This window comes from Dipodomys merriami, unplaced genomic scaffold (genome assembly GCF_024711535.1).
Source record: "Dipodomys merriami isolate MVZ:Mamm:240054 unplaced genomic scaffold, mDipMer1.0.p SCAF_38, whole genome shotgun sequence".
Classification (NCBI taxonomy): Eukaryota; Metazoa; Chordata; class Mammalia; order Rodentia; family Heteromyidae; genus Dipodomys; species Dipodomys merriami.
The window spans coordinates 6,035,147-6,059,131 of record NW_027205381.1 but is presented as its reverse complement, the minus strand read 5'-3'; the positions used below and the strand labels follow the sequence as shown (position 1 = coordinate 6,059,131).

The window sequence follows — 23,985 nt, the reverse complement described above, 5'->3', positions numbered from 1 at the left end:
TTCACACAACAAACTCAAAGTAATTGACTAGGGAAACACTAAGACTCCAATAGAGAAAAAATGGTAATAGGTACATGAACCAATCATCCATTAAAAAAAATGTAAATACAACCATCATATTATGAAATGAGTCAAGATTATAATTTATTAACACAAGTGAAATACAGATTTTTTTGAACTAGTAAATTTATTTTTTAATATATAGTTTATTGTTGTTGAGGTGTTGTACAGAAAGGTTACCATTTTATAAATTAGGTAATGAATATATTTCTTCTGTTGGACAGTATCACTGGTTCTTTTGGTTTCCCCTCCCATCCCAGCCCACAAGTTATATAGGTCATTTTCCACACAGTAGCTACTGAACAACATGGTTGCATTTGTCTACCTTTCCTCCCTCCCTTTCTATACCCCTCCTCCCCTCTCCCCCCCAAAAAAGAAAGAAAAACACTCAGCAAAAACAAATACCATAACCACTACCACCACCAGTAACAACAGTAACACCATAAAACCTGAGTTTCCATTTCCTGGAATTCATTTCAATAAATAGTTTTTTGTTGTTGTTTTGCCAGTCTGAGGCTTGAACTCAAGGCCTGGGCACTGTCCCTGAGCTTCTTTTGCTCAAGGCTAGAACTCTACCACTTGAGCCACAGCTCCACTTCCAGCTTTGTCTGTTTATGTGGTACTGAGGAATTGAACCCAGGGTTTCATGCATGCTAGGCAAGTACTCTACCACTAAGCCACATTCCCAGTCCCATAAATAGTATTTTAAATGTTATCAGAAGTTACACCTTTGTGTAGGGAACTCTGAGGCCAAGCTGTGAGACAAGGAAAGGGGTAAGAGGCTGGAATATGGCCTTATCAATACTCAAAAGGCTGAGAAAGGTTAAAACAGACAGGTCTGGAGAGGGTTAAGCGCCAGCAGGCCACCTCCTTAGATAGTGCTGGAAAGGCTGAGAGTAGACCTTAAAAAACCAATAAACTAAAATACATGTTTGAATTATGCCTGGGTTGCAGTCTTTGCCCCCCAAACAATAAGGGAATTTATTTGCAAAAACTGTTTTGTCTCTATGATTGTAATAACAGTATAAACAACTTGTTTTCTACAGGTACCTATAGTAACCTTCACTGTATTAAGCTAAATAAATAGGCTTGCTTATGGGAACTCAGGGTTCAAGAGCTGGTGGGTCCCCACTTGCTTTACTCTCTCTCTGTGTCTATTCTTACTTCTTTTTTTTTTAATTTAAAATTTTATTTTATTTTATTTGAGTATTCTTACTTCTTTAGCTCAGGTATCTGGTTGTGCTGTTCCAGGTTGCTGGTTTCAATACCTTTGTGTTCCTCCCCTAAAGGTATCCCCTTTGAGTCTGAGTGTTTGTATGTGAATGCTAGAGTTCTGTATAAGTTACCATGTTCAGTCATCAGTTAGATCTTTCTTCCACATATGATGGAACACATGTGCTTTTTGGCTTGTCACTCTAAGCTTCACTGTAAATTTATTTTCTGAATTGACAATTCCAAGGCAAAAATAAAATTACAAATAACAATGTTATGATGGTATTTTTGGTAAATATTTCATTGTTATTATAAAGGTGATGTACAGAGGGGGTTACAGTTACATAAGTCAAGTGAAAAGTACATTTATTTTTGGACAATGTCACCCCTTCCCTCCCTCACTCCCAGTTTTTCCCTCCTGTTTCCACTCACAAATTGTACAGTTCATCTTCAACCTAGTTTCTAGTGAGTGCCATTGCTGCATTTGTTCACCCTTTGACCTTCCATTTGAAATACAGATTTTTGAATTATCAAGTTTTACTAAGGATTTTTAATGAAACGTTCACTAGCAGTCACTGCTTGTACCTTTTATAAATGAATACAGTCCTTTCAGAGAAAATGTTGACAATACTTTAGGTAAAAATGGACATAAAAACAGCTATGAGATATGATTTCAAACTCACTTGACTGACAAAATTAAAAATTCATATTGAATATGACAAATATGTGAAGGTACCATGTTTTACTGGGGATGAGATAGCTTGGCACAAACACTTTAGAAAGTCATTTTGTGCTACTCAATACAAAAAAAATTTTTTTTGGGTCCGGTCGTGGGGCCTGAACTCTGGGCCTGGGCACTGTCCCTCAGTTCTTCAGCTCAAGGCTAGCGCTCTACCGCTTGAGCCACAGTGCCACTTCTGGCTTTTTTCTTTTTGCTTATGTGGTGCTGAGGAATCAAACCCAGGGCTTCAGGCATGCAAGGCAAGCGCTCTAAGACTGAGCCACCTTCCCAGCCCCTCAATACAATTTTTTTTTTTTACAGTGCAGGCATTCAAACCAGGCCTCAAACATGCTAGGCAAGTGCTTTACACTAAGCTAGATTCCTACCTTAATCTAAAGAGTTTTAAGATACATATGTCCCATGGTTGTGGAGTTCCTTTCTAGGAAAATACGTTGAGTCATATTTCCAAATATTTTGACAATCGCCTACAGTAATAAATTTAATTGAAAATGCAATACATAATTGTATCAGAATTCTCCATCATAACAGAACTAATCGGTCTGGTGCTTGACAATAGATGAATGGATAAAGAAAATGTGGTACAGGAACAGGAGTTTTATTCAGCCATTAAAAAAGAAAGAATGAAATTATGTCATTTGCAGGAAAATGGGTGAAACTGAATATCATGTTAAACAAAATAAACCAGATATTGGAAGACAAATATTGCCTATTTTTCTCATGTGTATAATCTAGATGTCAAAAAAGACATGAAGAGGTATTATTTGAAGGAATAGGAACAAGATGGTTATGAGGGAGGCCAAACTACATTGTGTGCAAATGTGAAAATACCATATTAAAACTCATTATATATTATTTCAAAAAATATAAAAAAGAAAGCTGGACACAGTAGCTCATGACTGTAATCCTAGCTACTCTGGAGGCTGAGATATGAGGGCTTCAATTTGAAGCCAATCTGGGCAGGAAAGTCTTTGAGACTCTTTCTCCAAAAAACTACTCAGAAAAAGCTGGAAGCAGTGCGGTGTCTCAAAAGATACAGTGCTAGCTTTGAGCAAAAGAAGCTCAGGGACATGGCCTAGGGTTGAATTCTAGTCCCAGGACCAGCAAAAATAAAAGTAAGAAATAGAATTTTACCCACATATATAAAGAGAAAAGGAGCCATACTCTGTGCTATTCACAAAGTTATAGGTACTCATACCTCTCACCTTTTTTTTGATGTTAGCATGGTTCCATTTTTTTAATCTCTAATTCCAAAATACAGAGAGCATGAACTAGTGGATTTATTTTCTTTCCAAGGCAGGAGAGAAATGGAGTACTTGAATCTTTACAAAAACTGGTATAGCCTTTAAATTCTTCAGACTGAAGCACATATGGGTTGTCATGAGACTAGCTCAGTAAGAATAACTGATTTCTTTCTTCTAAGAGGTTTTAGCTGAGAAACATCTTATCTATCTGTTGTAGGTCAATAAACCAAACCAAAGGAGAATCACACAATACTGTGACACTAGGAGCCCCTCACCAATCACTTTATTTCCCATTCTTGCAACCCATGCCACTCCATTCCAAGCTCAGTTGTTATCAGCAAGCCCTAGAGACACTACCTGCTTTCAAGTTCGGTCTACAGTATTGACATTTTATTTGTTACATTGTTAAGTTCAGAAAATCAGCAATAAATGAAGCCTTGATTAATACTACATAAGTAGTCTGTGGAGGGTAGAAATTCTGATAAAGTTCATGTTAGGTTTTCAAGGTGACCACACTGAGGAAGGCAAGGGTATCACAGCACCATACAACATGGTCACAGGTAGTTGCGTGGGGGGGAGGGGGGAAGAATCTGCAGACAGCAAAAAAGATACTGGTGATGTCAAGATAATGAAGAAAGAACAAGTTTTCAGCATATCCTCCTTTGTTTTTAATATTAAGTTTATACACTATAATTTATAATAGTGGCTGTACTTGACAAATGGCTTGCCAAGTCACTGGAAATTTGTCCTTGGGCTTTCACAAGCAGACTAAATACATCCCTGAACTTGTTTATCTGTGTCTTAGTGATAGATGTCTTTCTGTTTGGGGTTATTTTTCATGAAGTAAAATAAAACTGCTTCTGTGCAAATCTTTGTATAGATGTATCATTTCATTTCTCTTTGGTACAATTTACAAGGTGGTAGGATCTCTGTGTGTGTGTGTGGCATATATATGTGTATATATATATATATATATATATATATATATATATATATATATATATATATATATATGTTTTTTACAAGAAACAAACAGACTTTTCTGAAAGTGATTTTTTTTATGTGTGTGGCAGTCCAGGGGCTTATTTCTGAGCTTTTTTTTTTTTTCCTCAAAGCTGGCACTTTACCATTTGAGCCACTGCTCACTTCATCCTTTTTGGTGCTTTAGAGTTTCACGGACTTTCCTCTTGGGCTGGCTTTGAATAGCAATCCTCAGATCTCACCCTCTTGTGTGTAGCTAGGATTATAGGTGTGAGCCACCAGCACTGATAGAGATTATTTTGAACTCCTATTAAATACATGGGAAGTTACATTTTTGGTGAGTTTCATTAATATATGCATGTAACATATATCAATCCTTTTCATTCCCCAGTACTGTCTCATTTCTCACTCTCCACTAAGGCTGATAATACTCCAAACAGTCCCACTTTTGCACTCATGGCATCATCATTGTTATTATTGTCATCATCACTTTAGGTCTAGATTCAACACATGCATAAAGACATGAAATATTTAGCCTCTTGATCGTAACTTATCTCATTCAACATGATAATCTCCAGTTCCATACATTTTTCCAGCAAATGCAGTTTTATTCTTATTAATGGCTGAAAAATACATACTACATTGTGCTTTCCTTTCATCAGTTGTTAAGTATCTTAGGCTACTTCCTCAGCTTATCTACTATAATTAGTGTTATAGTAAACTTGGGTGTGTAACTACCTCCCTTGTGTGCTTATTTACACTATTTTAGATATATGCCCAAGCATTTTATAACAGGGCCATAAGCTCAGTCTATTTTTTCAGAAATCCCTATGCTGATTTACAAAATGATTGTACTAATTTACGTTCCCACCAACAGTGTATGAGAGTTTCTTGCATCTCTACTAGCATGTGTTATTATTTATTTTTTTAACAATTGCTAATCTACCTGAAATGAGATCTCAGTATTGTTTTTGATTTGTACTAATTTTATGGCTAACAATGTCCAGCATTTCTTCATGTAGCTATAACTATTTGAATTTATTCTTCTCAGAACTTTATTTCATTTGATTATTTGTTAATTGGATGTTATTCTTCTGCATTTTATTTTTTCTGAGCTTTGTATACTCTGGATATTACTATCCAATGAATAGTTGGCAAAGACTTTCTTTCATTCTGTGGGTTTTCTCTTGGTTGTGATAGTTGTTTCCTTTTGGCATGCAGAATACTTTAAATTCAAATTTATTTGTCAATTCTTGCTCTTATTACCTGAGCAAATGAAGTCCTATACAGAAAACAATTACTATATCAATATGTTTAAGTGTTTTCCTAATTTTTTATAGTAGCTGCCTGGGTTTGGGTCTTCCATGAAGATGTGTGATACATTTTAATTTTTTTGTATATGGTGAGAATTATGTATCTAGTTCCAGTCTCTTTCTTGTGGATAACCAGTTTTCCCAACACCACTTGCAAAGGAAGCTCTCTTTTCTCCAGCTTATATTTTGGTGTCCTTTATCAAAGACCAGATGGCTGTAGTTATGTGGGTTTATCTCAGATGTTCTGTTCTATTCCATTGATCTTTGTATTTGTGTGTGTGTGGGAGGCAGTACTATGCTTGTTTTGTTACTATAGCTCCATACTTAGAAGTCTGCTATTGCGATACCTTTAGCATTGCTCATTTTGCTTAGCTACCAACACTGTCTGTAAGTTGAGTTTATATCATGTTACATTGCCCAAAGTGTTTATAAGATTTAGGTTTTTTTCTAATTTACTTTATTGTTGTTTTAGGGGTGATATACAGTGGGATTACCTTTATATATATATATCAGGTAATAAGTACATTTCCTTTCACATAGTATCATCTGTTCCCTCATTCTCTCCCATTTCCTCTCTCTCCTGTCTCTACCCACAAGTTGCATAGTTCACTTTCATCAATGTCTATTGTGCTCCACTGCTGCACTTTTTCATCCTTTTCTCTGATTCTTTCTATTCCTAATTTCTCCAAAACTTTGATCATAAAAGCATGTTGCATTTTGCTAAAGGCTTTTTGTTATTGCAATTGACATAATTATTTTTTTATTCTTGATCCTATTTATATTCTGTACTACATGTATTTATTGATTATGTATTTTAAACCATCCTTGTATCCCTGGAATGCAATCAACTTGATAATGGTGTATAATCTTTTTAATGTGTTGTTTTACTGATTTAAAAAATATTTTTTATCTTTTTTTATCTTTTTTTTTTTTTTTTTGGCCCATGTGGGGCTTGAACTCTGGGCCTGGGTGCTGCTTCTGAGTTCTTCAGCTCAAGGTGAGTACTCTACAATGTGAACCACAGTGCCACTTCCAGTTTTCTGGTGGTTAATTGAAGATAAGAGTCTCATGGACTTGCCATCCCAGGCTGGCTTTGAACCACAATCCTCAGATCTCAGCCTGCTGAGTAGCTAAGATTACAGGCATGAGCCACTGGTGCCTGGCTTATTATCTTTAAATAATGTTACAAACTAATTAACATTAAACAAATCAGTTTATGAATAAAATGCATCTTGACTAATGTCATCTTTTCATTATTATCCCCATCCCTCCCAACCCAACCCTTCCTGTCAATTCTCTTAATTCATAGGATATATATTGAGTATTATGACTGAATTCTTCTCTACTTCTTCTCTTCCTTCATCTGCCCTCTTCCTCTAACCTCTCCTTACCTGTCAAGTGCTAGTTTCCTGGTATTCATTTTGTTGGACTATGAGTTCGTTTTTCTAAGGAATTATACCATTTTAATTCTTCCCTGGAAGTACCATAGTGTAAACTTGCATGCAACCACATTGTGTTTACATTTATAAATTTGATCTAGTTTACACATATGAGAAAATAATATACATTGTTCGTCTCTCTTAACCTGATTTACTTCACTTACCACAATTTCTCCAGGACCATACATTGCTTTGCAAATGGTATAATATCATTTTTCCTAATGAATAAGTAAAATTCTATTATGCACACACATATACATATGTACATATAAACAACGTTTTGATCCATTCATCCATTGAGGGGCATCTGGGCTGATTACATTCCTTGACTACTGTGAATAGTGCAACAATAAACATGGTTGTGCAGGTGGCTTTATTATATCATTATTTGCTACATTAAAGGATAGTTCTATAACTTGTTTTTTTGAGGAGTCTCCAAAGTTCTTTCCGGAGTGCCTGAACAAATTTACATTCAATGATTTCTGCATCTATATTCATTAGTGAAAATGGTCTATAATTCTCTTTTATAGTTGTGTCCTTTTCTGGTTTTAGAATGAATGTTATGCTGGCTTCACAGAATAAAGATAGTCATGTTTATTCCCTTTCTATTTCATGGAAAAGTCTGGAATATGTTAGTTTTAGTTCTTTAAAAGTTGAGGATAAGGGCTGGGAAGGTGGCTCAGTGGTAGAGCGCTTGCCTTGCATGCCTGAGGCCCTGGGTTCAATTCCTCAGCACCACATAAGCAAAAAGAAAAAGAAAAAAAGCCGGAAGTGGCGCTGTGGCTCAAGTGGTAGAGCGCTAGCCTTGAGCTGAAGAGCTGAGGGACAGCGCCCAGGCCCAGAGTTCAGGCCCCATGACCGGACCCCCCCCCCCAAAAAAAAAAAAAACGTTGAGGATAATTCAGCAGAGACTTCATGCGGTCCTGGGATTTTCCTTATTAAGAGACTAGAACTGCTTAAATCTTGTTACTTGTTATAGATCTATTTAAATGGTTGATATTTTCTTGGTTTAATTGTAGTAAGCCAAGAGCACCTAGAACCTATCCATTTCTTTTAGGTTTTCCAATTTATTTAAATATAGGGTTTTTGAAAGTATTCCCTCCTGTTCCTTTAGATTCTATTAGCATTGGTTGTGATAGCATCTTCTTTTGTGTCTACTTTTATTAATCTGGATATTTTCTCTCCTTATTTTAGTAAGAATGACTAAGGTTATCAATAATACTTATCTTTCCAACAACAACCTGCCGGGCACCGGTGGCTCACATCTTTACTCCTAGCTATTCAGATGGTCAAGATCTGAGGATTGCCCTTCCAAACCTGCTAAAGCAGGAAAATCCAATAGACTCTTACCGGAAATTAACCGTGAAAAAGCTGGAAGTAGAGCTGTGCTTTAAGTTGTAGAATGCTGGTTTTGAGAGGGAAAAAAAAAAGCTCAGGACAGTGTTCAGGCCCTGAGTTCAAGTTCCAGGAGCAACACACACACACACACACACACACACACACACACACACACACACACACAGCAACACACACACACACACACACACACACAAGAATCAGCAAAGAAAGAAAACCAAACAACAACAAAAAATTAACTTTATTTTAACTGATTCTTTATATAGTTGTTTTGGTCTCAATTTCATTGCTTTCGGTCTTCTAAATTATTTGTTTCAACTGCTAATTTGGAACTAAGCTTGTCCCTGCTTTTATAAGAGCTTAAAATATGTCATCAAAGTGATAATTTAAGATCTTTGATTTGTTGCGTTTCTGAGTCTTTATTAAGAAAATTTTGGCTTGTGCCAAGGAGCCCTAGACTTTCTCCTATTCCTTCCTGTAGTGTTTTCAGGGTGTTTGCTTTGACTCCGAGGTCTTTGATTCCATTTGGAGTTGATTCTGGTGCAGGGTGATATATAAGGATCTAACTTTAGTTTTCTACAGGTGTTGAACCAATTTTGCCAGTACCATTTACTGAAGAGGCTTTCTTCCATTTTTTTTTTTGGCTCCCTTATCGAAGATTAGGTGGCCATAGGTCTGTGGGTTCATTTCTGGGTCTTCAGTTCTATTCCATTGGTCCTGAGGTTTGTTCTTGTGCCAGTACCAAGCCATTTTGATTATTATGGCTTTGTAGGAGAGTTTGAAATTTGGTATTGATATTCCTCCAGCACTGTTCTTTCTGCTAAGGATTGTTTTTGCTATTCAGGGTCTTTTATTGTTCCATATGAATTTTTAGAATGCTTCTTCTATTTCATTGAAGAATGAAGTTGGGATATTGATGAGTATTGCATTGAATTTGTAGATAGCCTTTGGCAGTATTGCCATTTTCATGATGTTAATCCTCCCAATCCAGGAGCATGGGAGGTTTTTTTTTCCATTTCCTTAGTTCTGCTTAAAAACTGTTAGAGGTTTTTAAAGTTTTCATCATAGAGGTCCTTCACTTCTTAACTCCTAGCTAAGATATGAAACCAACCCAGATGCCCCTCAGTAGATGAATGGCTCAAGAAAATGTGGTATATACAATGGAATTCTATGCTTCCATCAGAAAAAAATGACACCACTCCACTTGTTAGGAAATAGAAAGACTTGGAAAAAAAATCATATTAAGTGAAGTAAGCCAGAACCAAAGAAATATAGGTCCCATGGTTTCCCTTATTTGCAATAATTAGTATATGTCTAGGATAATCTTATCAGATGAGCTCAAATGCTATGTACACATGACCATATAAGAAGATGCTGAGTGAAATGAACCCAAAGATATGGACACAAGAGATTTTTCCTTTGTTGTTGTTATTTTAAATGTACTATGTGACTCTTTTATTTCCTTTGTATGTTCTTCCTCCTATGGTATATCCCTGTTGTCACTGTATTTGATTTTGGTACCTTGTATCTTGTATATACATTTATCTAATTTGGAGAGGAGGAGGGGAATAACAAAATGCTGGAACAAGGACAAAGGATGACCCATCGCAACAATGATACTCACAAGACACTGTGTTGGAAATGAACTTCACAACTTGGTGGGGGGGAGTGAAGGAGGTAGGGGAGGTGAGGTAAGGGATAGAGGGAGAAAAACAAAGGAGGAGGTAGCAATGCCGGACAAGAAATGTACTCATTAACCTATTGATATAACTGTAACCTCTCTGTACAGCATCTTTACAAGAAAATAAAATTTAAAAAAAGATCTTGAAGGTATTATTTTAATGTAAGCACTTGTGGCTATAAACTTTCATTGTAACATTTCCTATGTTGTATCCCCAAAACTCTTTATTTTATATTTTAATTCTCATTACATTTTAGAAACTTTGTAATTTCCTTGCTTCTTCCTTTAGTGACTCACTCCTCATTCAACAAAGTATTGTTCAGTCTCCACATATTTGAATACATTCTGTGGTTTCTTTTGCTGTTGAGTTTTAGTTTTATTTCATGATGATCTGATATAACACAGGGCATTATTCCAATTTTCTTTTATTTGCTAAAATTTGCTTTGTGTCCTTAATTTTTATTTTTTTATTTTTTGGGTCTGGTCGTGGGGCCTGAACTCTGGGCCTGGGCGCTGTCCCTCAGCTCTTCACCTCAAAGCTAGCGCTCTACCACTTGAGACACAGTGCCACTTCCAGCTTTTTTTTTTCTGCTTATGTGGTACTGAGGAATCGAACCCAGGGCCTCATGATGCAAGGCAAGCTCTCTACCACTGAGCCACCTTCCCAGCCCATGTGTCCTTAATTATGATCAGTTTTATAGAACTTTCTTCAGGCTGCTAAGAAGACTGTATTTTACAACTTCTAGGTAAAATATTCTGTTTATCTGTTAAGTCCATTGGATCTATGGTGTCAATTAATTCTGAGGTTTGTGTATTGATTTTTGGTCTATGTGATTATCAGAAAGAGTGATTGAAATCTTCCTCTATCATTTTATTATATCTATTTTATTCTTTCTGAACTTTTGAATTCAGTAGTGTTTGTTTAATGTAGTAGCATGTACCAAACTTCGGCACATATATGTTAATGATTTTAGATGCTTGTCAGTTTGGTGACAATGCTGCCTTAAAGTGTTCACTTACATTTTTAAAAATACAGACACGGTTGAATTGTACAAGTGGAGCTTGTACAATGCTAGCCTTGAGCAAATAACAAATAAGCTAAGGACAAGCATTCAGACCTTGAGTTCAAGCCCCTCAAAACGTAAAATGTTCTATTTATGTATTTATTTACTTTTCTTATAAGTAATTGCTAGAGTATTTTAGATTTTGCCAGAAAACCATGCAGACATCTAGGTACAAAGAACAAAGAAAAGGTTTACTGCCAGTAAGGGGCCAGCAAGACCCCTTCCCACAAGAGAGAAGTGAGAAGAAGTACAGTTTATTGTCTGAGGTGACCGATATAACCTAGGAGGTTTAGGAGGGGCTAGATGGGGTTAGGAGGCGGAGACCCTTGTGTAGATGTGAGGGCCAGGGGCTTCATGATGGTGGACTAGGATTTATGGCTACTGCCCAAATAGTAAATAAGGGGCCCTGCAGCTGCCCAAACCTAAAGGTCACTCTAAGGGACTCTTGTTGCCTTATATGGTGTTAGCTGCCCCAGAGAAGTGCACAAGGTAAAGGGGTGTTGGAGCTGATTATTTATTACCTCTACTAAATGGTCCTAGTGTTGCCTAGGAAGGGAGCATGCTAAGGTGTGGAGAAGGAAGAAGCCTACTAAGCAATGGGAAAGCAGCTCATTGGCTAACAGTAATCCTACACAAAATAGATCTTTTCTTCCATATATATAGTTAGATATATCATATCTATTGATTCTTTTTACTTTTTCATACTTGATTTTATTGTTTACATAAACTGTTTACATAAACTGTAGTTTAAGTGGAAATACATTTGGATTGTATGAGAGCATTGAGATTTGGGGCTTGATGTTATTGTAGCATTCCCTGGATATCCTGACAGATACAAGTGATTAAAAAAATGACAACTATGTTTGACTCTCTTTTTTTATTTTTATTTTTTTTTATTGTGAAAATACTGTACAGAGGGGTTACAATTACATGGGCAAGATAATGAGTACATTTCTTATCAAGCATTGTAGCCTCCTCCTTTGTTTCCCCTTCCCATCCTTTCCCACCCCCCCTCCCCCACCAAAGTTGTAAAGTTTGTTTTCGACATAACGACTTGTACTTCTCATTGTTGCGATGGGTCCACCTGTATCCCTATTTAAATGACTTGTTTTTCCCCCTTCCCCTCCACAAATTGTTTGACTCTTTTTGACATGGAAAGCCACATTCACTAACTTTCTTATTGCCTAATTGAAAGAGGGCAGAAGTTCATACTTGTTCATGCTTATGGAAATAGAAAAGGTATCCATTACCTTACAAGTGTCCTTGCTGTTAGGCCCTTCCAAAAAACCACACAGACACCCAAGCACATAGGACAAAGAAAGGTTTATTGCCAGCAAAGGGACTAGAAAGGCTCTTTCTCACACTGGAGAAGCAGCATGGATCAGTATCAGAGGTGACCTTTTTAACCTAGAGGGGCCAGGAGATGGGAACTTTGATGTGGATGTGTGGCCCAGGGGCTTCATCATGGTGGGCTAGGATTTATGGCAGCTGCCCAAATAGTAGATAAGGGGCTGCAGCTGCCCAGACTGAAGGTCACTGGAGGGCTGGGTTCCTTGTTACCTTAAATGGTTGTAACTTCCCCAATGGAGTGCCATCTCAAGGTAAAGGGGAGAGGAGGCCCATGATTAGCTGCAAGCACCAAATGGGCCTGGTGCTCTATTTACTGCCTGCACCAAACAGGCCTAGTGATGAACTCTCTGGGAAGTGCCTTCTAGGTTCTGGGAAAGAAGCATAGGCTATGGGAAAGGAGTCTATTGGACAAACACTCACAGTCTACCAGAGCCATAACCTTTCAGTCTGCCATTGCTCCACTACATATTTGTTGGTGACTAAGTTAACACTTACTCATTTCAATAGTGCTTTTCTGTCATGGCCAATCATTCTATCTCCCATGTTAGGAAAATGAGGCTTTAGACAGTCTTTACGGATCATTCCCTCATTTAGATTTGCTGATGTCAGCTATGCGCTTACAAGAAAGGTTCCCTATCTTTCCTAACCAAAACACTGAATCATTTGTCTCTCATACTACTAAAGAAAAAAATGTATTGTGAATAGCACTAAATCCTGAAATGATGTCTGTCATTCCTAATATTATAGGTCATTCCTAATATTATAGACACATTGACTTCACTCCAAACACATTTAGGAAGAATAAAAGTATTAGAACTCCTTCCAGAGAGGCAGAGATGGGAAAAATCAAGGGTGAAGTCAAAAGTTAGTGAGATCCTATCTTAAAAAATAAGTTGGAGGCTCAAGGCATGGCTCAAGTGATTGAGCGACAATGCAGTACTTCAGAGGCCTTGATTTATTTTAATTATTTTTGTGCTAGTAGTGGGGATTGAATTTAGGGTCAGGGCACCACATAGATTTTTCTTTGATTGAGAAAGTAGAATCTTTTCACTGAATTCATCTTTAAAGCTTAAGAAAAGCACGGAGGTGAGTAATAAAATCAGCTCTGTTTTTAAAAAGAAGACTCACAATATGTTAGTGTATAAATGTAAAATTCTGTGGAGAAATGGAATGGGAATTCAGTGAGAAAAATAGTCACAATATCTTGCACTGTTAGAGAAGAAATTATTGATGTATTTTAATAACAGAATAATTGTGAGAATTAACCATGGTATTTATGTGTATTTTGTTGTTGTTAGTTGTGAGGTTTGAACTCAGGGTCTGTGTGCTGTCCTTGAGCCTCTCTGTTCTCCCGGCTAGTGCTCTACCACTTGAGTCAATGCCACTTCTGGTTTTTGAGTGGTTAATTGGAGATCAGAGTCTCACAGAGACTCTTCCTACAGTGGCTGGCTTCAAACTGAATCCTCACACCTAGCCTTCTGAGTAGATAGGATTACAGCACTGAGCTTTATGTGTATTTTAAAGTACAATATCTTAATGTAATTTAAGACATCAAGTACTCTAGAAGTTGGACCTAATTGCAGGTTGAGTATCTGTAAACTGAAACCTGGAGATCAAAATCAGGTTAGCGGTGTCTTTTGTTGTTGTTGAAATATCTGTAATCCCAGCTGCTCAGGAGGCAAACAGAGGAGAATCAAGGCTTGAGGACAGCCTAAGAAAAGTCAGTGAGATCCATTCTGAGAAATAAGGTAAAAAGACAAATATGGCTCAATGGTAGGGATCACAGCTACAGGCCCTGGGTTCAATCCGCCATGTAGCAAAAATACCAAGCAAAATGCTCAACATTTGCTATTTTTTGAGACAAAATTCACACCTGGAAACCTTTTGTTTCACGAACCCAGTTACTAAAATATTGTATAAAATTACATTCATGTGTTGAAGAAACATAAATTCGTGTTTAAAATTGGACCCGATTTCCAAGATATCTCATGTATATGTAAAGACTCCAAAATTGGAAACATTGCAAATTACAAAAACCATTTGGTCTCCATCATTACAGACAGGGCCACCGTATCTGTATTTTAACATCCATTAAAATCTAATTGATGCCATCTGAAAAAAAAAAAAAACAAACCTTCCTTGGAAGTGTGGCTCGTGCTGCTGAGGATGGCAGAATAGAGAGGGCTGTTTTTGCTGAGCACAGGCTTAGGTGGTCTTGCTCCAATGGGGCTCTAGCCCGTGCATGGACCAAGGCGGCGGCGCGGGGGGGGGGGGGGGGGGGGGCGGGGCTGTGTGTGCCAGAGTCGCTCCTATACCTCGGTGTGTTCTGTGTGTATGTGTGTGTGTGACAGCCACAAAGGGTGTAAGACCTTGGCAAGACCTTGGCTTGCCGCGGCGGAGGGGACCCTGCCATCCCGGGTCGGTCCACGCCGGGCTCGGGGAGGCGGCCTGGCCCCGGGCTCCGGGTCGATCTACCCCGGATGCCCCCACTCGGCCGCCCGCCAGGAAGGCAAGCGCCCTCACCGGGCCCGGGACCGCGTCCGCCCGGGGACCAGCGACCACCGCCGCGGGAGCTACCGAGGCGCTTTAAAAGCGCGAGGCCTGGGCTGGAGCAGCGTGGCGAGGCGGGTAGCGCGAGTCTCCATCTCAGTAGGAAACAAAGCGGAACAAAAACCGGAGCCCGAACCACTTTCACTTACAAGAAGTGAGCAAAAGCCACAGCGGCGTTCCAGAATGTCCATTTCCATCCCGCGTCAGCAGGAAGTAGGCCCCGCACGAAGTTAGTCCACACCAAAGTCTGCAACAATCCCTCCGCGTGCCCGCGCCGCCCCGCGCGCGCCCGCGCCAAGCGCCCGGCGGATGCCGTCCCGGGAGCGCGCACGCGGCGGCGTCACGTGCTCGGCGCGTCCCCGCCGTGGCGCGCCCGGAGCGGAAGTGAGGTCGGCGGCTCCGGTGGCTGCGCAGCGTCGGGGAGCGCGGGCTGCGGTGAGGCGGGCCAGCCCAGCGAGCGGGAGAGCGGCTTCGGGAGGCGGCCGAGCGCGGGACGAGCGGCCCAGCCTGCGGCTGAGGAGTCTCCGCGGCGCTGCTCCGCGCCTCACCCCGCGCCGAGCCCGCCCGGGCCGGCGTGCGCCGGTCACCGAGGAGGCCCAGGCTGCCGAGCGCGGCGCAGTGAGGTGAGTGGGGGCGGCGGGTGACGGGGGTGGCACGCGCGCCCTCCGCGCCGGGCTGCGGGCCGGGCCCGGGCTGCACGGTCGGCGACGCGGCCGGGCCGGAAGTGCGGCGCTTTGTGCGCCGACCCAGGGCGGCGCCAAGGTCGGGCCCGCGGCCCGGGGTCGCAGGGCGCCAGGCAGGGCTGCGTCGCGCTTTGTCCCCTGCCAGCGGGCTGGGGGCCGAGGGGGCGGGGCGCGGGCAGGTGCGGGAGGGCGGCGGACGCCGCGCCACGTCCGGGATGCGGTCCGGGCCATTGCCCCCCGCGCCGCGCCGCGCCGCTCCCGGCCTGCGGTCCGGGCCGATATCCCTCGCACCGCGCCCGGGATGCGGTCTGGGATGCGGTCCAGGCCGATGCCCCCCGCGCCGCGCTCGGTTTCGTAGAGGTCGCGGGGAGGAGGGGAGAGTGCGAGCGGCCCTGGACCCGGAGCGACGGGACGGCTGTTCTCCGAAGATCTCGGCGGTTTTAGTCTTTCCGAATGTAACTTAGCCTAGGTACAAAGTAAAACTCCATTTGTCTGGAGCAGACCGAGCATCCTTGAACGACGTTAGGTCGGTTTCTTTGGAAAGGACGTTTCGGGTGTAATCGTGGTTGCCCTAAGAAGGAACTGGGCATTTCTCTTTCTGAGTGTGGGATGATCACCTAATGCAATGTGGGAATTAACGTTTGGTCATTGAAGCTACACATAAACACGTTGGGAGTGCACTGGCGAGCAACAATGCTTTTAAAAATGAAAGGTTTAGATATGTTGTTTGTACTCCTTAAACCCTCCAGCCATCTTTTTTTTTTTTTTTTGTAATTCCAGATTTGTTTTTAAAAAATGAAAGATTTTGGGCTGGGAAGGTGGTTCAGTGGAAGAGTGCTTGCCTAGCATGCATGAAGTCCCCAGTTCGATTCCTCAGTACCACATAAACAGAAAAGGCTGGAAGTGGCGCTGTGGCTCAAGTGGTAGAGTGCTAACCTTGAGCAAAAAGAGTCTCGGACAGTGACCAGGCCCTGAGTTAAAGCCTCAGGACTTGCAAAAAAACCATTTTTTTTAATGAAAGATTTTAGGTTAAATGAAAGATTGTTGGTTTTGGCAGGAACACATTTTTAAACCTTGGTGTAGGTTGAGAAGTATTAATGGGTTTTTGTTTTGACAGCCAACATTTGAGCGAGCTAGTTTTCCTACTGTTGAAGCCACTGTGATGGAAGTTGTGGTGATTTTTTGCTTTTCTTTCTGAAAAGATCCTTGTTTTTCATGTTTCTCTTGCAACATTTGGTATGCCAGGAAAGCTTTAAGATGAGTTAAAATTAATTGTGTTTGTGACCCAAATGCAAGTTAAGATCTGATAGAAGAAGGAAACTATGAACTTTCAAAATTCCCAATTTCCTCTATGTTTGCTTTGCAGAGGTCAGTAAAAATACTTTAACAGGTAGGTACCCCTTCTTTCTTCATCTGCCCTTGAGAAGAATGGAAAGATTAGGCTCTATGCATGAGGCAGAGTCCCTGGAACCTAGAGGGGAGGAGGAAGCAGCATGTGCTATTTTAGTCAGGCCCTCTTTTCATCTCATCTAGCCCACTTCCATTTTTAAGTTTAGAGTAACAGTTGTAATGAGAAAGTTAGGTGAATTCTCACTAGTGGTAGAATAAGAAGAACATAACAGCATAGAAGTTTACAGTTCAAATTGGAAAATAAAATCTGAAGTACATTTTAAAAATATTTTTTATAGATTCTGTAGTTTAAATTTTTATCTTCCCGTCTTATATAGACCCTTTAGTTTCCTGGACCAGCTGAGAACAATTTTAAAAACATCAATATTCTAGTGTAAAAGAGTTACACATTTGTATGTTACTCTGTATTGTGCAAATACATGAATTTTTCCCGTAGAGTGTAAATTTTGGTTGTAAAAGTTTGGGGAATGGAGAGCTTTCTATTTTGTGCTTCTACTGTGGGTCATATATTACTGAGGATTGCTATTGCTGATGTTTTATATTTGTTTCTCTGGAGAAAATTTTAGCTCTTGGAATTAGGGTTGTTGATATGGAATGCTAAAATATGATGTTTATATTTTATAACTTAAAATTTTGTAATTACTTTATTTTTTATTTTTATTTTTTTGTTGGTTGTGGGGCTTGAACTCTGGGCCTGGGTGCTGTCCCTCAGCTAGCACTCTACCACTTGAGCCACGGTGCCACTTCCGGTTTTCTGAGTGGTTTATTGGAGATGAGTCTCACAGACTTTCCTTGCCTGGGCTGGCTTTGAACCCGGATCCTCAGATCTCAGTCTCCTGAGTAGTTAGGATTACAGGTGTGAGCCACTAGTGCTCAGCTGGTAATTACTATTTTGTGGGGAGACTTTGTTTAGATCTTGGTATAGTAAAACTATAGATAGCACAGGTGTATTTCTGATTAGTGTTAGATTTTAAGTTAAGGAATTTTTTGCCTTTTGGTAAGAGTGGTACTGAGGTTTGAATTCAGGGCCTTATTATTAGCCAGGCACTCTGCCAGTACTTGGGCCATACTGCATCTATTTTGCTTCAGTTATTTTTCAGGTAGGAGCTCTAGCCTTTGCCTGGGGTTACTCTCAGCTGCTCCTACCTCACACCGGTCTGGGGTCATAGGTAAGATCCATCATGCCCAGCTAATTGATTGAGATGAGGTCTTGCTAACTTTATTGGGGCTGGTCTAAACCTTGGTTCTCCTGATCTCTGCATCATGAGTAGGTAGGATTACAGGTATGACCCACTATGCTCCAGCTGCCATACAATATGAATCTGAAATTTGTCTTTAGATACAGATATCAGAAACGTATTAAGAATCTCACTCAAACAAGAATCTTAAAGAGTGATCCCTCTGGTATCATCTTTGGGATTGGTGTCCTTGGTGTATACCAGATCTGAGTAGAAAATTGGTGACCAGTGGCACTAGAGTCCCAAGTGGATTGCTGGTGGTGAGATTTTTATCATTATGCAAATTTAGAAAGTACAACACTACAGTATATTGCCTTGTTCCTGATACTTACGCAAAGTTTACTAGCATTTTATTGTGGGGTTTTTTTTGTTGCAATTTTTCCATCTAACTCAGAATCCAAAGGATATCCACCTCTTGACTTTTAAATCTGTTTTAATCTAGACTCCCACAACCCCTCCCCCCATGCACACCTTTTGAGACCATCAACTTAATGCCAGTCAGCATATTCCTTTTGATTCCTTGCTTTTGTCTGTAAACTGAAAGTTAAAATTTTAGTCTGCATTTGGCTTTTGCAATTGACACAGAATAGTTGATACTTCTGTCACATAAGGGTACACATAATAGATTTTTTTAAACTCCTGGTGAACCATTGGATTTGTTTACTAAATAGGTATGCTTTGATATTTCTGAATTAGAAATAAGTGCTTCAAATTAATATTGACTTAATGGAAAAAAGTCCCATGTTTTATTGGATGGATAGGGCTTCAGTTATTTAATGCACATTTAAAAGGTATTTAGGGGGAAATCATCACATGTTAGAATAGTGCAAGCCTTTTTTAAAAAATAATTTTTATTGCAATTAAGTGATTGCATAAATTCACAATACTGTGAGATAGTGATAGAGTCATAAAAACATTTTAACCTTCACTAGGCAAATGATCATTATCATGGTCTATAATGTTTGTGAATGCTATGAGCTTTGACAATACAACTATTTTGTTTATTTACCATTGGTTTTTATTTTGTAACATTTTAAAGAACATTTATTAACTTTCACATTTACATGGGTTATAAGAAAGGTTTATCATATGGGACAAACTAAAATGAGGATATTAACTTGTATGAGGTTGAACAGCACAAAACCAGTCATCCATTATTCTACCATTGGCAGAGTAGGCCATCAAAATACTATGATGAGTTGGGTGCTTTCCATCCTACATTGCTTGGGAGTTTTTTTTTTCTCTTATGATATTGGGCCATTCCACACGGTGGAACTTTATTATTCATAAGCCATAATAACAAGTAGTGATAATAAGAAAATAGTTCATTGCAAGTCACAGAAGTTTTATATGGCATTTAATGTATGATATAGAAATATATCCTTTGATCGATTAACAGATATTTCTTTTTTTTTTTTACAGTTTGAAAATAAAGTTTATTCATTTATAATGTGACAAGTCACCAAAGAAAACCTAAGAGGAAAATTTACACTTTTATACAACTTAGGTTCTGCTCAAAGAATATCAGTTTTGTAGCTTTAATGAATGAACTATATCTATCTAAAGTAATTATCAATTTTGTATCTATTGGAGTTTTGAAGGCTGAGATCTGAGGATTATAGCTTGAAGCCAGCCCAGGCAGAAAGTCTGTGAGACTCTTATCTCCAAACCAAGAGGTACAACTGTGGCTCAAGTGGCAGAGCACAATCATTGAGCACATAAGCTCAGGAACAGTGCCCAAGCCTTGAGTTCAATTCCAAGAACTAGTACAAGACAAGAAAAGGGAAAAGAAAAAGAACAAAGAAAGAATGAAGGATTTTTGCAATGTCTTGTTTAATGCCCTATTTTGTCCTTTGTTACTGTCTTTAACAAGTCTATGTACACATCTGTGTACTACTGAAGAGTCCAGGCTCACAATGTCTTATCTGTCTGTGATTGAATTCTTTTATGTATAATTCTCTGAAACAGATAATATTTCTAAACATTCTTTTTTTTCTCTTTTTTAAATTATCTTTAAGTAGTTGTGCAAAGAAGTTTCCATTCTACAAAACAGTATATGAGTACAAAGTGTCTGACAACGTTGTCACCCATCTCTCTTAACCCATCCCTCTCTCACCTTTTTTCTTTGAGATTAGGTGATTACATAAATTTCACATATTTCACAGTATTGTGGAATAGTGATACTTAGAGTCAAAAATACATTTTAACTTTCGCAAGGCAAATTGTCATTATCATGGTCTATACAGTTTTGGAATTCTATGAGCTTTGACATTACAAGTTACTTTTTCCACATCAGGTGATATTTACATTCCTTTTGCTTAGTGTAGGCTATTTCCACTTATTCTGTTCCTGCTCCTGGCTTCCCACTGTTGCATGCATATATCTACCATATATATAGTCTAGAACATGGAGTCATTTAGCAATGATATGACAAAATGGGTGGCTGTCCTTTGTTTCTTGAGTCCTGTTACTTTGCCATATCAGTACAACTATTTCTTCCACATTGGGTGATATATGCCTTTTGCTTTAGTGTAAGCTGTTACCTCTCTCATTCCCTCCTGTCCATCGCTGCCCTTGAGTTGCTTAGTTCTTTTTAATCAATGTCCAGTGCAGCTGTGCAGCTGATGAACTCCTCTGTTATGTATTTTCCCATTTCCCTCTGATTGTGTGTCCTCCTCTTAGCTTCCCTCAGATGTGCGCATACACACACACACACACACACACACACACACACACACACACACACACACACACACACACACACACACACACACACACACACACACACACACACACACACACACACACACACACACCCATATATGTGGTCAGGAACATGGAGTCATTTAGTAATGATATGAAAAGTTGAGTGAAGGTCCTTTGTTTCTCGAGTCCTGTTTACATTGTCATATCTCCTTGCATTTTGGATTTAACATCCACACATCAGGGAGACCGTGTGCCCTTTGTTTCTCTGCTCTTGGCTTACCTCATTCAAACTGGTTTTTCCAGTTCCATTCATTTCCCTGAGAATGCCATTATTTTGTCCTTTCTAATGGCTGCATAATATTCCATTGTATATAGGTACCACAGTTTTTGGATCCATTCATCTGTAGTGGGGCATCTGGGTTGTTTCATATCTTGGCTATTGTGAACAGTGCTGCAGTGAACATGGAGGTGCATTTGTGCTTGCATCCTGGTTCCTGTTACTCAGGGTAGATCCTAGTGGTATAGCTCAGTCATAGGGCAGGTCTATATTTAGCTTTCTGAGGTACTGCCAGACTACTTTCTAAACTGCTTGTATTAGTGTACATTCCCACCAGCCATGCAATAGGGTTTCTCTTTCTCCGCATCCCTGCCAGCATTTGTTGTTGGCTGAATTTAGGATGTTGGTCATTCTGACTGGGGTAAGGCGGTACCTCAGGGTTGTTTTATTTGCATTTCCTTTACAGCCAGGGATAATGAACATTTCCTCATGTGTTTCTTTTCCATTTTTATCTCTTCTTCTGAGAAGTCTCTCTTTAGCTCCCTTGCCCATTTCATGATTGGTTTGTTAGATTTGGGAGGGATTAGTTTGAGTTCCCTGAACATAATGGATGTTAGGTCCTTGTCTGATCTATTGCTGCTAAATATTTTTTCTCAATTATTTGGCTGCCTTTCTAGTTTGATAGCTATGTCTTTAGCTGTGCAGAAACTTTTTATTTTAAGGTAGTCTCATTTGTTGAATCTCTCCAATTTATTGTGACCCTGGGACTCTGTTGAGGAAGTTCCTGCCTGTGCCTATAAGTTCAGGTGTCTTTCCTGCTCTGTCCTGAGTAGTTTCAGAGTTTCAGGTTTGATCTTAAGGTCTTTAATCCATTTTGAGTTGATATTAGTGCATGGTGACAGGCTGGGGTCCACTTTTAATTTTCTACATGTGGCTGCCCAGTTTTCCCAGCACCAATATTTGAAGAGGCTATGCTTTTTCCATGAAGAAACATTTGGCTCCTTTGTCAAATATCAGCTGACTGTAAGTGTGTGGTTTTGTTTCTGGATCTTCTATTGGGGGTCTATTTTTGTGCCAATACCAAGCTGTCTTTGTTATTATGGCTCTATAATAGAACTTGAAATCTGGTATCATGATTCCCTCCCGCGTTGTTTCGTTTGCCTAGAATTGCTTTGGCTATTCTAGGTCTTTTGTTGTTCCATATGAATTTTTGGATTGTTTTCTCTATTTCAGTAAAGAACATTGTTGGGATTTTGATGGAATTGCATTGAATTTGTATATCAATTTTGGCAGTATGGCCATTTTCATTATATTCTGTTCTAAGATATTTCCATTTCCTGCTATCCAGTGCAAGCCTTTTTATCCAATTGGAGAGAGAGACTTTTGGGGAAGTATCCTTTTTGAGCTGGTGATTGAATCTACTAGGGCTTTGGACATGCTAGGCAATTGAGCTACATCCCCAGCCCAACTTGTAAATTTTTTTTTTTTCTACCACTTGAGCCTCAGCTCCACTTCCAGCTTTTTTTTCTGCTTATGTGGTGCTGAAGAATCGAACCCAGGGCCTCATGCATGCAAAGCAAACACTCTACCACTGAGCCACCTTCCCAGCGCCCCAACTTGTAATTTTTAATTATTGAAACTTGACCAGTTCAGAAAATGTAAAGATGCTTTCAGGAATATAGTTTCTATCTAATTTCAATCAGGACTTTAGAATTCAGATATGGCTCTATAAAACCCTTTTGTGGCAGATACAGATGTTGTATTATTAATAGACTGTAAGGTTATTATGGGATGAGAACCCCTTTGGGGTTCAGTGCTTCTTTGGGGTATGCAGTTTGTGACTATCATGAGAAGTACAGGAATAGACATTCATGTACCAGCCTAAGTCTTATATCACTTGAGCTTCCTGTTTTTCAGATAGGGTCTTAGTTTTGCTGGTTCTGGCCTCACCAAATTCTTATTCCTACTTCTGCATAGTTGGAATTATAGGCATGAGCCACAGTACTGTGTACAATTCTTGGTGTGATCACGTTTCATTTTTCTTTGGGTTCATATCAAGGAGTGCAGTTTTGAGATTCTGTAACATAATTGCTGGGCTGTTCATGAGCTTTGTTGCCTGCTATATGAAAACTCATGCTCAACTCACATGTAAAGGTATCTGTGATGTTATAACCTAACTTGTGTCTCTATATAATCTTCTATCTTGATTGTAGCTTGAACTCCAATACTTTTGTGCATTGTTCTTAAAATGCATTTTGCGTTGTCTCAGTTCTGTGCAAGTCAGGAAATTGGAAATGCTGACTGCCTCCTTAATTTTTCTCCTAATCATATTCTTCTTCTTCACTGAATTTCTGCTCTTCACTCAGCCTGGAGAGCATTATGTGCTTGTGACCTTTGACACATAGCCTGCAGAAAGAATATTATCTGATCTTTAACACTGTCTCAAGTTTCTTTCTTTTTAAAAATTCATTATAAGCCATTATAAGTGTGATCCCGAACAGTGGCTGTAATCTGTATGTGACTGATTAAAGTTGGATCAAAAATTTATATCTATGAACAATGCAGGTATAAGATTGCACTTTAGCAAAAAATTCTGTTGGATAGTGATTTTTCAGGATCGTAAACTCAAAACTTTTCTGTTTTCTTTATAGACTTTGGATGGTACTTTGCTTATTATCTAGA

General features: G+C 39.5%; 1 protein-coding gene across 2 annotated transcripts in view; it reads left to right on the top strand.

The window, feature by feature from the left end:
• The first annotated feature begins 15,374 nt into the window (after nucleotides 1–15,374).
• The window catches only part of Fam168b (family with sequence similarity 168 member B), a 39,030-nt gene continuing 30,419 nt past the window's right edge, over nucleotides 15,375–23,985 (top strand). For both annotated transcript variants that reach the window (XM_069989470.1, XM_069989468.1), the window contains exon 1: nucleotides 15,375–15,612. The gene's annotated coding sequence lies outside the window, so the exon portion shown is untranslated. The remainder of the gene's footprint in view (nucleotides 15,613–23,985) is intronic.